This window comes from Amblyomma americanum, chromosome 11, assembly GCF_052857255.1.
Source record: "Amblyomma americanum isolate KBUSLIRL-KWMA chromosome 11, ASM5285725v1, whole genome shotgun sequence".
NCBI classification, from domain to species: domain Eukaryota; kingdom Metazoa; phylum Arthropoda; class Arachnida; order Ixodida; family Ixodidae; genus Amblyomma; species Amblyomma americanum.
Genome location: NC_135507.1, coordinates 117,917,617 through 117,931,785, shown reverse-complemented (window position 1 = coordinate 117,931,785; position 14,169 = coordinate 117,917,617). Strand labels below are relative to the sequence as shown.

General features: G+C 44.0%; 1 long non-coding RNA gene across 1 annotated transcript; it reads right to left on the bottom strand.

The window, feature by feature from the left end:
• Positions 1–4,259: 4,259 nt before the first annotated feature.
• On the bottom strand, positions 4,260–4,991 carry LOC144110225 (uncharacterized). The gene is made up of 2 exons (XR_013309769.1): positions 4,549–4,991; positions 4,260–4,457 (listed from the first exon to the last, which is right to left on the bottom strand). It is a non-coding gene; the product is annotated as an uncharacterized LOC144110225 (long non-coding RNA).
• Between the last annotated feature and the right edge of the window lie 9,178 nt (positions 4,992–14,169).

Genomic DNA, 14,169 nt, shown 5'->3' with positions numbered 1-14,169 from the left:
ATTGCTCAGTTACGCGAACCTGCGTAGAACTGCGACTTCGACAATTCCGTGAACACTGTTGTTCGTGATCAGCTCGTTTCTGGCGTTGCGTCGGACAACTTCATAGGATGAAATTGTTGCTCGAAGGTGCAGGGCGAACCGGGAAAAGGCGATTAATCGCTTGTACGAAGAGGCACTTTTTTTTAAAATTCAGTGGTCACTTTGGCGATGTAAAGTGCGCGAGGCGAAAGCCTTTCTGCGCCCACTGTGGCTGCTTCTTTTAATTTTTATTTAATTATTTTTAATTTTTCGCTTCTGAAACTGCATTGTCACATAAGTTAATTTTTCCTTTTTATTTTTGTTTTTTTAGAATTGTTATTTATTTTTATTTTTAACGTTTCGTTTTGAGCTATTAATTTACTTCACAAATTAATGTGTAATTACAAACTAATGCGCAATTTCTAATCACCAATTACTTCTTATTTGCTAAGACTATATGGGTTATATCAATTATTATACCATTGATGACGTCATAGTGTGACAGATTTCGCGGACGGATGGATAACGAGAGCCATTAAAGGCTTTCGCTTTAAATGTTTGCATGAAGTCGCCTATAGGCAGCTATTGGCTCTAGATTGCAGTTATTCGTTTCGGGCCCCTGATTATACACCTATATTCGCTGTTTATTTTCTAGGGGTTCAGTTGGCCCTATAGATAAGGTCTCTTGCATCGTTACTATGTCATTATACTTGCTGACAGCCTTTCTGTCCTGACTCACTCGAAGGCTTGAAGGACGCTCTTCTGGGCCATTCTCTAAGATTTTTCATTCCACTACATGTTAAAGAAATGCGCTTTCACTGGATACCTGGACAATGCGGCATTGATGCTAACAAGACGGCCGATTTTTTAAACAAAATCTGCGCTTTGTGGGCCTGTGGTACCATTTACTCTAAACACTGTGCATTGACAACAGCTTGCTTCCAATGGTTCCTGCATCTGCATTTTTTCAGTCATGAGCCTCTTCGTGCTGCAGCGGATTTTCAACATTCCCTTGGAGTGTGCGCTTAAGTAGTTCATGGCAATTCGAGGTGTCTATGAAGTGGGATTCCAAATGTCCCCACTTTATAGACAATGATTCCAAATATGAAGTGGGATTCCAAACGGTCCCACTTGTTTTCAAGTGGTGCCACCTCAAAACAAGTGGTTTTAACAAGTGGTCCCAATTGTGGTCTCACTATGCAGGTGTTGTTGAGCCTCTGCGCAGGCTCTTGTGACACTACGTTGCTTTCGCTTGGGACTCTGAGGCAGTTCAAAGCTTTCATGAAGTGAAGCAACTACTTTCAACTTGTGACGTAATGCACTTGTTTGATCCGGCTCTACCAGTGGTCGTGATCACAGATGCTTAATTCAGAGCATGTACTTTCTTTTAACTTCAGATACTACAAAACGTTTGCAAAAACTGCTGGGTCAATAGCCGAAGCTAGTATAGGCCCAATGTACACATTTGTTATTACAGCAACAGAAGATGCCAACATGAAACTTGGTTATAAATGATCAGTGAACAAAGTATTAGCAAGCAACACTCAACAGCACAGGGCCTAAGACTGACCCCTGGAGGCACTCCAGCACACACAGGCTGTCGAGATGATTTTAAGTGTTTTATGTGGAAAAATTGTTTTCTGTTAGTAATGTAGCTCGTAAAGAAATCAAGAGTGGAATCCCTAAAACCATAGTGCTCTAGCTTGTGAATTAAAATGTTATGATTAACAGTATCAAATGCTTTCTTTAAGTCTAGGAACAAGGCTGCAGATATTTCATTAGCTTGTGAATTAAAATGTTATGATTAACAGTATCAAATGCTTTCTTTAAGTCTAGGAACAAGGCTGCAGACATTTCATAATTATGCAAAGATGAACATAACTCTTGAGACAATGCCATTACCGCTGTAGATGTAGACCTGTTATTTCTGAAGCCTTGTTGACAGTGAGATATGATTCTAGTTCTCTCCAAGTAGTCATTTAGTTGCTTTCCGACAAGTTTTTCGAACACAGTGTTAATGATACTCAAAACCGAGATTGGACGGTAACTGCCTGAATCATTACTATCCTTGTTTGTGAACTGGTATAGCTGCAGCGATCCTCAAAATATTTGCATAAATACCTTCATAGACTGCATGATCCATTATTGTTGATAGGAGTGGAGCAAGTTGGTGGATGTTCTCTTTAATGCTCTCAAAGTAATCCCGTCATGTCTGGTTGCCTTGTTTGCAACGAGTTTTCTTGATTGCTGTGATGTCACAATCGGCAACAGCTTGCGGTAAGAAGGTGTCATGAACACAAGGGTCATTAACAGAGCATGGTAGATTAGGGATATGAGCTACAAACTCAGGGCCAATGTTTGTGAAGGAATTATCAAACCTATCAACTGTGTTTTCATCAATGTGTTCAGGAACTACGCGCTGTTTTAACTGTCTACCGATTACGCTATTTCCCACATCCCACATTTTTCAGGAGTTTCCTTCTGCTTTCTGTATTAGCATACAGTTGTATTCTTTCTTTCTCATCTGTATTAATGCCACTCCATAGTTTCTGGAGGATCTGAACTTGTTTGAATAACAAATGTTTTCTTTTTGACGTTTCCACTTATGATACCATTGATCCTTCTCTTGTATAGCCTCAAGTATGTTCTGATTCATCCACAGGCACAAAGAATTGTTCGTACCTACGGGTAGTGCATAATGTGCATTTCGATATGGCAGACTCAAGAGCCTCAGCAAAATTTTCGAATTCAGTGTGAGCATTTGTATGATATATGTTGTTGAAATCTAAATTGTATATTTTCTCCTGCAAGAGTTGATAATTAATTCACGCAATTGGTGCAGAACTCATTCGAGCTGTTTTGTAGCAGAAATGTAATGGAGGCCTGCATACTGCTGCATATTTGCATCTCAACTCTCCCACGCTAAACACTCTGTGTATGGGCATATGAATATTGGCATGGGCGTGTGTATGGGCATATGAATATCAGCATTACTTTTTATGGGGGAGGAAGTTCGAATTGAAGCAGGTCATCAAGCACAGTTTACCCTATACTCATCACATGGAACCAGTCGTTGATCGACACGTAATATAAGATTGTCTGCATGACTAGATTATTCACTGATGATGCTTTGATTTACCTCAGTGTGATTGCTCATATGGACTGCTAATATTAAAGGTCACATCTCGATGAAACAATTTCTTGCTCCTTAATGTCTCTAATGCTGAATTCATCATTCACAGAGTACCCGAATATCCTCCAGATAGTTTCCAGATAACAGCTATTAGCGTGCTTATCACAAGATATAAATATCTTGGTGTTCATCTTAAGTCATACCTGTCATGGAATCAAAAGAATAACTGTGTGTTCTGCTAACACCTTCCTGGGCTTTATTGAACATCTAGAATAAGCTCCTGTAAATGAAAAATGACTTGCATACATTACACTAATCCTAGCCCAAACCTAGAACATGCATCACACATTTTGTATCGTGAACAATGTAACCTAATTAGTGACATTGTTACAAATTATTTAGCGGCCGTAGGCAAATGTCAAGTGATGACCCGTCTATACTAATGTTTGATGCATCATTTCAAAGAAGATGTAAGCAAAAATTTTGTGTCTATACCACTTTAAGCTCAACTGTATACGCATATCAGGAGATGATAATCCAAGCTATTGTTACCAATGTAGTCTATTGTAATGTAAACAGTAAATATTTGTGCAGTGCTAATGCAATAATTATTTAATAAAAAAAGGCTCTGATGACTTGGATGCATTCTTAAAGAGTTTGCCATGCAGCTGTTCTAATGACTGTCGCTATGAATGCAGGCTAATCTATCTTACCTATTAACTCAGTGAAATGCTGTGTGGCCCTTTCTGCAGATTCTACAGTACTGCAACAGTATAGCATTTTGAGCAGTGTTATGAACAGTGTTATTGTGGTCCCTTTGTCTATTTTGTGCACTCACTTAACCATATCTCAATTCACACATCTGTTCAGTTGTCACACCTCAGTTTATCTACTTTAATTTATGTGGGTGCTTAAGAAAATATGTAATCAATCTACAATGTATAGATTGTTTTTATTGGAAAAATAATTTACGATTGCTTGTGGTGACAATGCATCTTTAAAAAGTGTTGCAGCTTTGTTTATTTCTGCACTGCACGCCAGACAATGCTGGTAATGAATTCAAATCTCTGGATGCATGTACCTGCAAAGAGATTGGACGACAACGCAGTTGCAGGAACAAAATAAATATAGGTTTATTTCTGTGCTATGACAGGCAGATTGCAATATACTAGAATCTGAAGGAAAGGTAAGGCATAGTATAAGTTGCGATCTTCCAAGTATTTCAATAACTGATGCTAATGACATCTTCAGTACAATCATGAAAGGCCATCAATGTTGTCTTCACGTCTCTTTGGTTGTTTGTCACCTGAAAGACAATCACAACAGCGCAAATTAGAACAGTCGTCGCTTTTAGCTCTGCACACACTGAACTCTTATTTGACAGCGCATAATAGTACCATGTGCCACTTAGCAGAGTTGTTCAGAAAATGTCTGCATCAAGTTGCACCCTAACAGCAACTTTGTGAATTGCCAGCAATGTGTAGCCATGGACCTGAGGAAAAAGGAAGCATGTACAGGTGGGGAATGTGTCAAGGCAGTGAAACCCCTGTTGGTCCGCGGGTGCACGCACCACTCTTACCGAGCACTCTGTACTTATAAGACACACCATGCCAGAAGGTTCCCTCATTTAATCAAACTTATTGTGCCTTTTGCAAGCTGCACACTTCAGGTGCTTGGTAAGAGCCTCCCTATCCGCCACCTGGGAGACGCGCTCTCTAGCAGTCAGGTTCTGCCGAGAGAAAAAAATGGTCTGGCTAAGCCAGATGCAGAGAAACCATTGTGCTGTAGGTTTCGCTTCAGTTGTTTAAGTGTGCAACACACTGAGCTGAAAGGAAAATATACTTACCTGCAGCATATATGGCCAGTATGGAGGTGCCTCTCGCGCTCTAATGCACACACCATCCTACTGGTACCACAAAGCTGCTGCTGAAAGGAAAATATACTTACCTGCAGCATATATGGCCAGTATGGAGGTGCCTCTCGCGCTCTAACGCACACACCATCCATCTGGTTCGAGACAGCTGCACACCTCATAGGTGAGGTCTATAAGTACACAGATGAACTTGTAGACGGGTTGTAAACCAGAAGAGAGTGCCATAGAGTCGATCTCATCTTTCATATGTAGTTGTGTCCTGGAGATGTTATTATAACAGTTGCCTCATCATTGCTGTTAAGGATTTGCTTTTTTATGTTCTCCTTCTGAAGCTCAGTTGGCTTTGAAAAACTTGTACCTGAGCTGGACAGCCTCTGCTTCTTAGTGGAATGAAACCTGACTTGGTGTTCGATTTTCTTGTTTGCAGGCTCCCTTGATGTGTGGGGCATTTCTTGCTTCTTAGTGCCTTCATAAATCTTCAGTACAGGGTCCAAAAGCTTGCTGGCCTTGTGGGGCACTTCTTGAGGAATTTCTTGCTGTGCGACATACTCTTTGAGCAATTCCATCTTGGCCAAGACCAAGTCAGATTTTGTCATGCTTGTAGAGGCTTCTGCTGTTTGAACACTTTCCAAAATGTGGAAAGCCTCGCTTGCCTTTGAATTGGATGACACTGCTTCAGTAGCTTTCAGGATCTTCTGATCTCTTCCTTCAGGTGCGCCAGCGATGACCACACAGTGAATGTGTTTGCAGATCGTCAAGCTCATTCGGTGCTCCTCACAATCACATGAATAGCTATGCACACACACCATGCACTCGCTGCACTTCAGAGGGCAGCAGGCACTACCTTTCTCTTTTGAAATCCTGTATGTGAGGCCTCTTGTGGACTGGGATTGCACAGTCCATGTTCCATCTTCATTCCTCTTGGCAGGCGTAGTAATTGCCACAGCAGATCTGTGGTTCTTCTCGATCCGGCTCATCTTGCTCGTTCTCTTTGCTTTCACAATGTGTTGTACCCTCTTCATCAAAGACTCGTATGTCATGTCCATCAGTGCAGTGATGAGCCTGTCAACACGATGATTCTTCTTACCTTCCAGGAAACTATGCTTTAAAGTCCTGTGCATCCTTTCAAGATACATGTTTGTGTTGATGCCAAGTCCAGTTCGAAAACTGTAGGCCCACATCTCCAGGCGGTGAGCATAATTTCCTCTGAAGTACTGAATAAACTCCTGAAGCCTGGGATCTTTGTTGGCAAGAAATGACTCGAGAAGCTCAGCCACTTCGTCTTTTTTTGGGCACTCTAGCAGTGTACGAACAGCATGGTAAACATCTACTGCGAGTTCTTTTCCTTTTATCTTCTCAGAAATCCTTCGCTTCCAGTTTTTGTCCACATGCCATGTGCAGAGTAGTTGATGTTGAGGTGGGCCCATGACTGTTGACCAGGCCTTGAAGTATTCGGATGCATCATCTGTCATGAAAGTTCTAGCTGACAGGGCTCCTGTGGAGGACTTCAGGGATTCAAAGAATGCTGATAGGGTTTTCTCATTAATCGTGCTGCAGATGAAGTAAGCCATAGGCAATCCTGCTCCATATTCATCCAGCACCAGAACAGTCACCAGTTCAAATTGGTACCCCGTTGTTCCATGTGTGGAATCAACACAGACTGTTCCTGTACCTAGAACTTTCAGCAGCTCTTCCTGTGGCTCCGTCATTAAGGCAAGAGCAAAGTCTTTTGTACTAAAGGTATTCGTTGGGTCAACAACTGCCTGCTCTTTGTACAAGCGAACAACAGGTTGCCCCTTGTTCCTCATGCTTTGCACCCATATGCTTACACTCACAGCATCATTATCATGACATCTTTCAGGAACTGTGAGGTTATATTGCCGCTTGATGTTGTGCAAGTCCATGCGATTTGTCAAATGCAGAGGAGTTAGCTTGCTTGTCACCGATTCCCTTATTTTCTTCAATATTGTCCTCATGGGCACTCCTTTCGAAAGGTCATCCGCAATGCTTGCCCTTTCCTGGTCAGTCATACTCAGGTGTTCAACATCTGCATCATGCCCATAATGCGTCCTTTGGTACGATACCTTGACAGTACCCTCGTCTCTAGTAACGATCAGAAAAGAAAGGCATGTCCTGCCGCTCCTGCAGCTTCCCTGATTTTTCATCGCACGAGTCTTGTTGCCTCGACCTGGTCGTGCCACTCCTGACCTGTTGCAAGCGTAGTAGGTCCTCGTACATCCGTTGGTGAGCCTTTTTTCACCTGTGGATATTACGAACTTGCACACCTGGCTCGCTTCCTCCTGTCCTTTCCAATCATGGAACTCTGTAAAATGCATAAAAAATACTTTAGAAAATATTGTGTAGAAAGGTGTTAAAACTGAAGGCACTGTCATTGTCAGTGACGAATGAACAATGCTTGAAAAATATTCGAAAAACATGGAGGATTATGTGCACCATAATTTCATGTATACACTGTACATACCAAAAAGGGGAACTTTGTACCTTGCAGAAAATACAGCATTCAAATGCCCAATTCAACAATATCACGAAGGTTTGCGATACTTGCGCTATATGCTTCTGTTGCCATCACCTGGCTCAATATCTGCACGCGTGTTTGCTATGTGGCCCTAGTTACTATCTCGTAATACCCACTTTAACGCTGAAGCATGCAATTGCGTGGTGGAATCCTGGAATGCGATCCCCTCGTGTTATCGTTATTGTCTTGTGGACGTGTGCGCCCGATGAATAAAGTAATATCAAAGGTATTGAAGGCAATGATATCAGTGCGTTTTTAAGGGAGTATGGTAGGGTAACCCTCCACCAAAAATCAAATTTGGAATTTTGGCACAGAAAAATCGACTACACTATGCGGAACAGTCCTGCGGAAGCGCGGCCTCGAGCGCCCGCTCAAAGCGGTTTAAATGAAGGCTACAAGGGTAGACGTGCGGGCTAGTTGGTGCTGCATACTTGTTTTAAACAGCGCAAAAGACACGGACACAGGAGGGACACACAAGACACACACAGCGCGGTTCAGATGTCGCGCTGAAATGTGCCGCGCGCCCTGGCGTGTAAAAGTGGCAAGTGGAGTTCGGAGGCCGGTTCGTTTATCGTTGTTTTTCGCGGTTTTCTTCATTATGGCGTGTTTTTTTTGCTTGTGTGTGTGTATGTATGGCAAGTAAACGGTGCATACTAAAGGATAATGTATTGTTGGAAATATTTACTTTTATAGCAGATATGCAGCTAGTGGTGCTCTTGTAGCGTGTTTCGTCTTTGTTATTGTTTGCATAGGTCGTGATCGCTTATGCACCTTTTTCGAACCTCAAACGTAGTACTTGCCCAGAAGATGGCACGATCAAAAATGGCAGATGGCAAATGGGGCAAAAAGAGAACATTAAAAAAATATTCGCTTCACTAGCAAGAAGGACAGTGGTAAACCGGCACGATAAAGCGCAAGCTTCACGAAACCTGGTGAGAGGATCGGTGGTGATTCCTTCGATGTAGACGGCTCAAGTACAACTGGCTACGTCTCATCGACTTTTCTCTTCCCTGCAGCTTCATGCAAGATGTTGCTGTGAACAACATATCTAATACACGTGCAGCAGGGGATTCCTCCTTTCTGTTTTGTTCATACGCTTCGATCAGTGATTTGATGCTCCCCTGCTCCACGTGTTTTATAAATACTGTCGAAAATCGTACTCGAATATAACAACTTCGAATTCATCAATCAACACTATTCACAAATTAACGGCACAGCCATGGGTACAAGGATGGCCCACACCTACGTCAACATCTTCATGCATAGTAATAAGTCTAAATTTTTGAAAGATTGTCCCATTAAGCCCACCCTATACAAACGCTACTTGGATGACATCTTTTTAATTTGGACTGACACACCTCGTCCACCCCAACATATCTTTCACTTACACGTGCGCCCACACCACAATAAACTTCCTAGATGTTGAGATTTTGGTAAACGAAAGCTCACTCACCACCAGTGTATATAGAAAACCGACGGACCGTCAACAATACGTACACTTCCAAAGCTGCCATCCTCGTCACTCTAAAACAAGCATCCCATACTCTCAGGCACATCGATCTAAAGGAATATGTTCCCAAGATGAAGACTTCGTAAAAAATTCCAAACGCATGCAAGAAGTCCTCATTAAGCAGCGATACCCGTCGCCATTGCCGACGATGCCATTCAAAGGACATCTAAACCCAACCGAGAGCAAATACTGGAGTGACGTCGATACAGCGAGCAAACAGACCATCAGGCAAATCTCGTACTTCCCTTCACCAGTAACCCAGCCGCCTAACGTACGTAAACAAAATCTTCAAAAAAACATTTCAACATTCTCAAACAAAGCGAGCTAGCGCCTCGCCAAAATTTTCACTGCTCTCCCTCATGCAGTCTACAGACGACCGAAAAACATTCGAAACATTCTAATACACTCAGTCACATAAAGAGCCGGTTTTGGGGTGTCGACCTTGTGGAAAAAGTAGATTCCAGGTCTGCAAACACATTACAAACATCAAGCTGTGAAATAAGGACAGCTTCAGGATTCAAATGGAAAATTAATGACAACTCTGATTGGGATTTCTGCAACGTAATATACCTCCTAGGATGCAGTGTGTGCAGTACGCAGTACATTGGGCAGGCCGTTAACTTTATACGAATTCGCTTTAATAACCACCGCGCGCATATTTTATCCCTACCTCCCCTTGTTAAAACACATATATTAATGAGAAAAACGACCCATTTGATGCAATTAAGTTAACAGTCCTACAGGGTGGGTTCCACAACAAAGAGATCTCGAGCAACGCGAGTCGTACTTTATTTACAAATTTAATAACAATTCCTCACGGCATTAATGAAAGTACGGGTGTATTGACCTCCATCGCCCCTTGCAGAGCCAATGCTGACCTTAGGAATTCCGGCGCGACAAACCTCGGTCGTTTGTCGCCAGCGGCAACTTTTTCAAGCTTCGCTGCCCGCTTACACAAAGCTCTGAATTCATCCCCCACCCCTGTCTTGCCAGTTCGACGCACCACCTTGCCGAGCGGGGCGCAATTGAAGAACCAAGAACCCTTGATGGGCACAAAAGAAAATACTAGAAAAAGGAGAAAGAAATAAAGAGAAAAAGAAAAACGCTTTGTCCCCTGCCGCCCAGCGAGCTTGCGCGGGAGGCCAGCCCGGGGGAAAAAAGGAATAACGAGGGGAGGGAGGGCATCCGGGCCCTCAAAGCAACAATGACAGACTTTGGCGGAGTCCCGGAGCAGATAAGAATCATAGATGCATGTACTGCCCGTGCCGCCGGCCAAAACGAGCAAACAAATAAACAATAAATTCAGACAGGGCAGGAGACGTTCCAGGAGCGTCTTCGGTACGAATAGTGAAGGCGGAATCAGCGGCGCAGTTAGCTTAACTACACACACGTGCACTGTGCATGAAACACACACACAAAAGAAAAAGAAAAAAAGGCGGCAAAACATACGAGTTCGCGAAAGTGTCCTGTGGGGGGGTAAAGGTGAATGGCAGGAGCATTTAATCAAGGGTTCTTGGTTCTTCAATTGCACCCCGCTCGACAAGGTGGTACGTCGAACTGGGAAGACAGGGGTGGGGGATGAATTATGAGCTTTGTGTAAGCGGACGGGCAGCGAAGCTTGAAAAAGATGCCGCTGGCGGCAAACGACCGAGGTTTGACGCGCCGGCACTCCTAAGGTCAGCACTGGCTCTGAAAGGGGTGATGGAGGTCAATAAACCCGGACTTTCATTAATGCCGTGAGGAATTGTTACAAATTTGTAAATAAAGTACGACTCCCGTTGCTCTCTTTGTTGTGGAACCCACCCTGTAGGACTGTGAACTTAATTGCATCAAATGGGTCGTTTTTCTCATTAATGTATGTGTTCTGACAAAGGGATGATGGGTAGGAATAAGATATTTACTTATGCAAGAGTGACTAGCTATGCGCAAAAATTTCCGTGTTTCAATTTTCAAAACTGCGAACTTTGACCGCAGCGTCCCGGACAAATAATTCCAACTCCCGACCGCGTTTTTAAATTCATTCTAAACGGGGTACGTGTTTACTGGTACCTGCAGTGGTCGGCTGCGCAACTATATATATAAGCTATCGCGTGCAGCTGTCATATTATAAAAGAAAATCCGCACAGAACAAAAATTACGCAGCAACGGGCTGTGGCGAATGATTGCGCGCAATATTTTTTCGCGGGTTAGTGAAACGAACAGTTTTGTTTTAAATCACGAGAGTTGTATCAAAAGCCTTTATATGTCGTCATTAATTACGATAGGTACGACGACACAGTGAATAGGAGTTTATATAGACTGTCGTCCTTCAAAGACCCAATGCTTTTCTCCTCCAAAACGTCGTGTAGAACAAAACCGGACCGCCAAATTTTGACACGGTTGTACGAAATTTCTGCACTAACGAAAGCTATGAGTGTAGTCTCCTGCATGTAGAGAATGTAGAATACAAGGAAAAATTATAATATGTATGCTCTAGGTCAGGTTCATAGTCCTACAGCACTCGATTGTAAATGCAGGCACTCGACGGAGCGCTGATAGACGGGCGTGGTCACCTGTAGGCGCATTTGCGTGGCTTTGCATGGATAGTACGTGTTTAATCTCTCAGGTCTGCAAAAGCTGTATCGGGTCCGCCAGGCAGTGGCGATTATAATAAATGCACAACGAAGCGCGCCGTTCGAGCGCACTAAAATAATACACCAGCAGTTCAAGGATATCATATATAATAAAAATAAAATGCGGGATTTAGCTCGCTGCAAAAAGCTGTAAATTCGCCCGCTGCGCACATATATAGATGCATTCGCACAGACTTGCTAAGAACGTTAAAGCAAAACAAACAAAAAAAAGCCAAAGAGGCAGCGCAGGAAAATTCATGCACGTCGCGTTGCAAACATGCCTCCTTACCTTTGTCGTTCCCAAAGGACAGTTGCAGATTTTCGGCTGGGAATTTGTGCGCCACGTTGTAGTGATGAACCAAATTTTCGAGTGTTGATAGCAGGCTGCTGCACTGGTCGCAGTGGAGAAAGGCTCCTTTCGTCTCCAACTTGTGCACCATCCTCATATGCTGCAGCATGTTTTTCCGCTGAGTGAAGACTTTGTCGCAGACGCCGCAACGTCGATCATGATCACCGTGCTCAGGTTGACGTTCACTCTAGTTTGGAAACACTGACGCCATTCTGGACAGAAACGCGCATGCAGTGTGTGAAAGCGCGGCGCATCAGGTGCGCTTTTTGAACCCGCGCGCGCTGTCAAAAACGTGGGGAATTCCGAGAAAAACCTAGGGAAAATATGTCTCTTCCCAACCAAACACGACGTCATTAAAAGTCACGTGATTATGACGTCACGTGCCGTTTTAGGCATGACGTCACATTTTGTTTGACCAATCAGCGTTTCCAGCCCGCCTGCACCGAAACGCTTGTTCTCTCACAGTACCCTTCCAATGAGCTTCCAGCGGTGTACGCCAGGTGGCAGCACAGGAACATGAAAAAGGCGGATTGTTAGTAGGACGCAGAAGGTTTTTTTTTTTTATTGTTGGTACAGCGCCCAGTTGAGGGCCGGGTCCCTTGTGCTTTCGCGCGTTTTGTATGTTGTTGAAGGCCGCATCCTTGGCGCTATTGTGGGCTTCGGTATGTTGTGTGTACAGCAAGTGTCCCCCCAACATTATTGGTGGGGAGGTGTTAAGTGGAAGCCCACAGGGCCGATAAGACAACCCCCCCCCCCCCCCCCCCCCGGCACCTATTACCAGGAGCGGTCATGCCGGGGGGGGGGGGGGGGGGAATCGAGGATTGTATGCCGAGGCGTGACGCCCGCGCTTAGGGTGAGCTGCGGCACTAATCCGTTCTGTTCCGACGCGTGGCAATCGGTGGATCGAATGCGCATGCAGCGAGCTGCGTACGCAGAGTCACGCGCCCAGCACGTTCCAGGAGGAGCGAGGTCCACTGGGCTCGGACCGGCGAGCCCTGGGCTCCGCCCACTTGCACGTACGGTGCCACTGCATTGCGGTTGGTTAAAATTGGGCGAGAGCTAGATTACTCAAGCTCCGCCCAATTATCGAAGGGGTTAAAACCCGCTGCAAAGAATGACTTAGCACGAGCACGCCGAGTCTCAAGCTCGGCCGTTTTTAACAGCCTTTTTTAAACAGCCTTGTCATCACTGCCTTGTATTTCGGTCCAGTCTTTAATAAATAAGTTTTGCTTTGAGAAGTTGGAATTGCTGCCCCAACCGGCAACGTGTCGCCGGACGAAGACCTGAAGTGCTCTTCGTACTGCTAACCGCCGTTCCCATCGGGAGGAGGGCAGCTGCTCTAAAAGAGCAACTGCAAAACCTTTTAAGGCTCACACTCCCCACCGACATTGCCTCCAGTGGTACAAAACCCGACTCATCCAAACATGCCAACACCCTCTCAATGCTAAGGCCTCTCCACCGGCCGCGTGACGTCACGCCAAGGGACCGTGCAGGCCCCGCGCTCCGCGATTTCAGCGCGCCGCGCCCGTCTGCACTATTCGGGTACTGCCGTACGTAGCTGCCTTATAAGTGATTCCTTCATTTTCATTTTTGTCGTTGCTGCAGAAAAGAAATTCGCTAGTTTGTGCGCGCCTTAGGCTATCATTTTATCTGCTTTACATATTTTTTTTATTGCAGAACACCTTATTGTCAAGAAAGTTCGAGCTGCTAATACAGTTTTTTATAATAAACAATTTAGCATACGGCCGCCAATTTCGCATTATTGGTCATTATAATAAAAAATTGATTAGTTAATTTCAATTAATCATCTAATTATTAGGTTCTATCACGTACATGATGTCTGCCGTGCGGTAAAATCCATCCGCACAGACCGCACATGCGTATATCTAGTTGTTAAAGTAGAAGTTCGTGAACATTGAAAAAAAAAACACCGTCTACTGCGCATTGTGTTAGTTTTATTCTGTATTGTGTTTTGCTTAAAGCTTTCACACACAGCAATAATGACACTCACAATAATGTTGCGCTGTTGAGTATTTGTACAGCTAATCTGACCCTTACAATAAAAAACGACGAGACACCAGCAATGAAGTGTGCGCAAAGCATTTTTATTGCTTGGGAATAAAACTTACTTCTTCTTA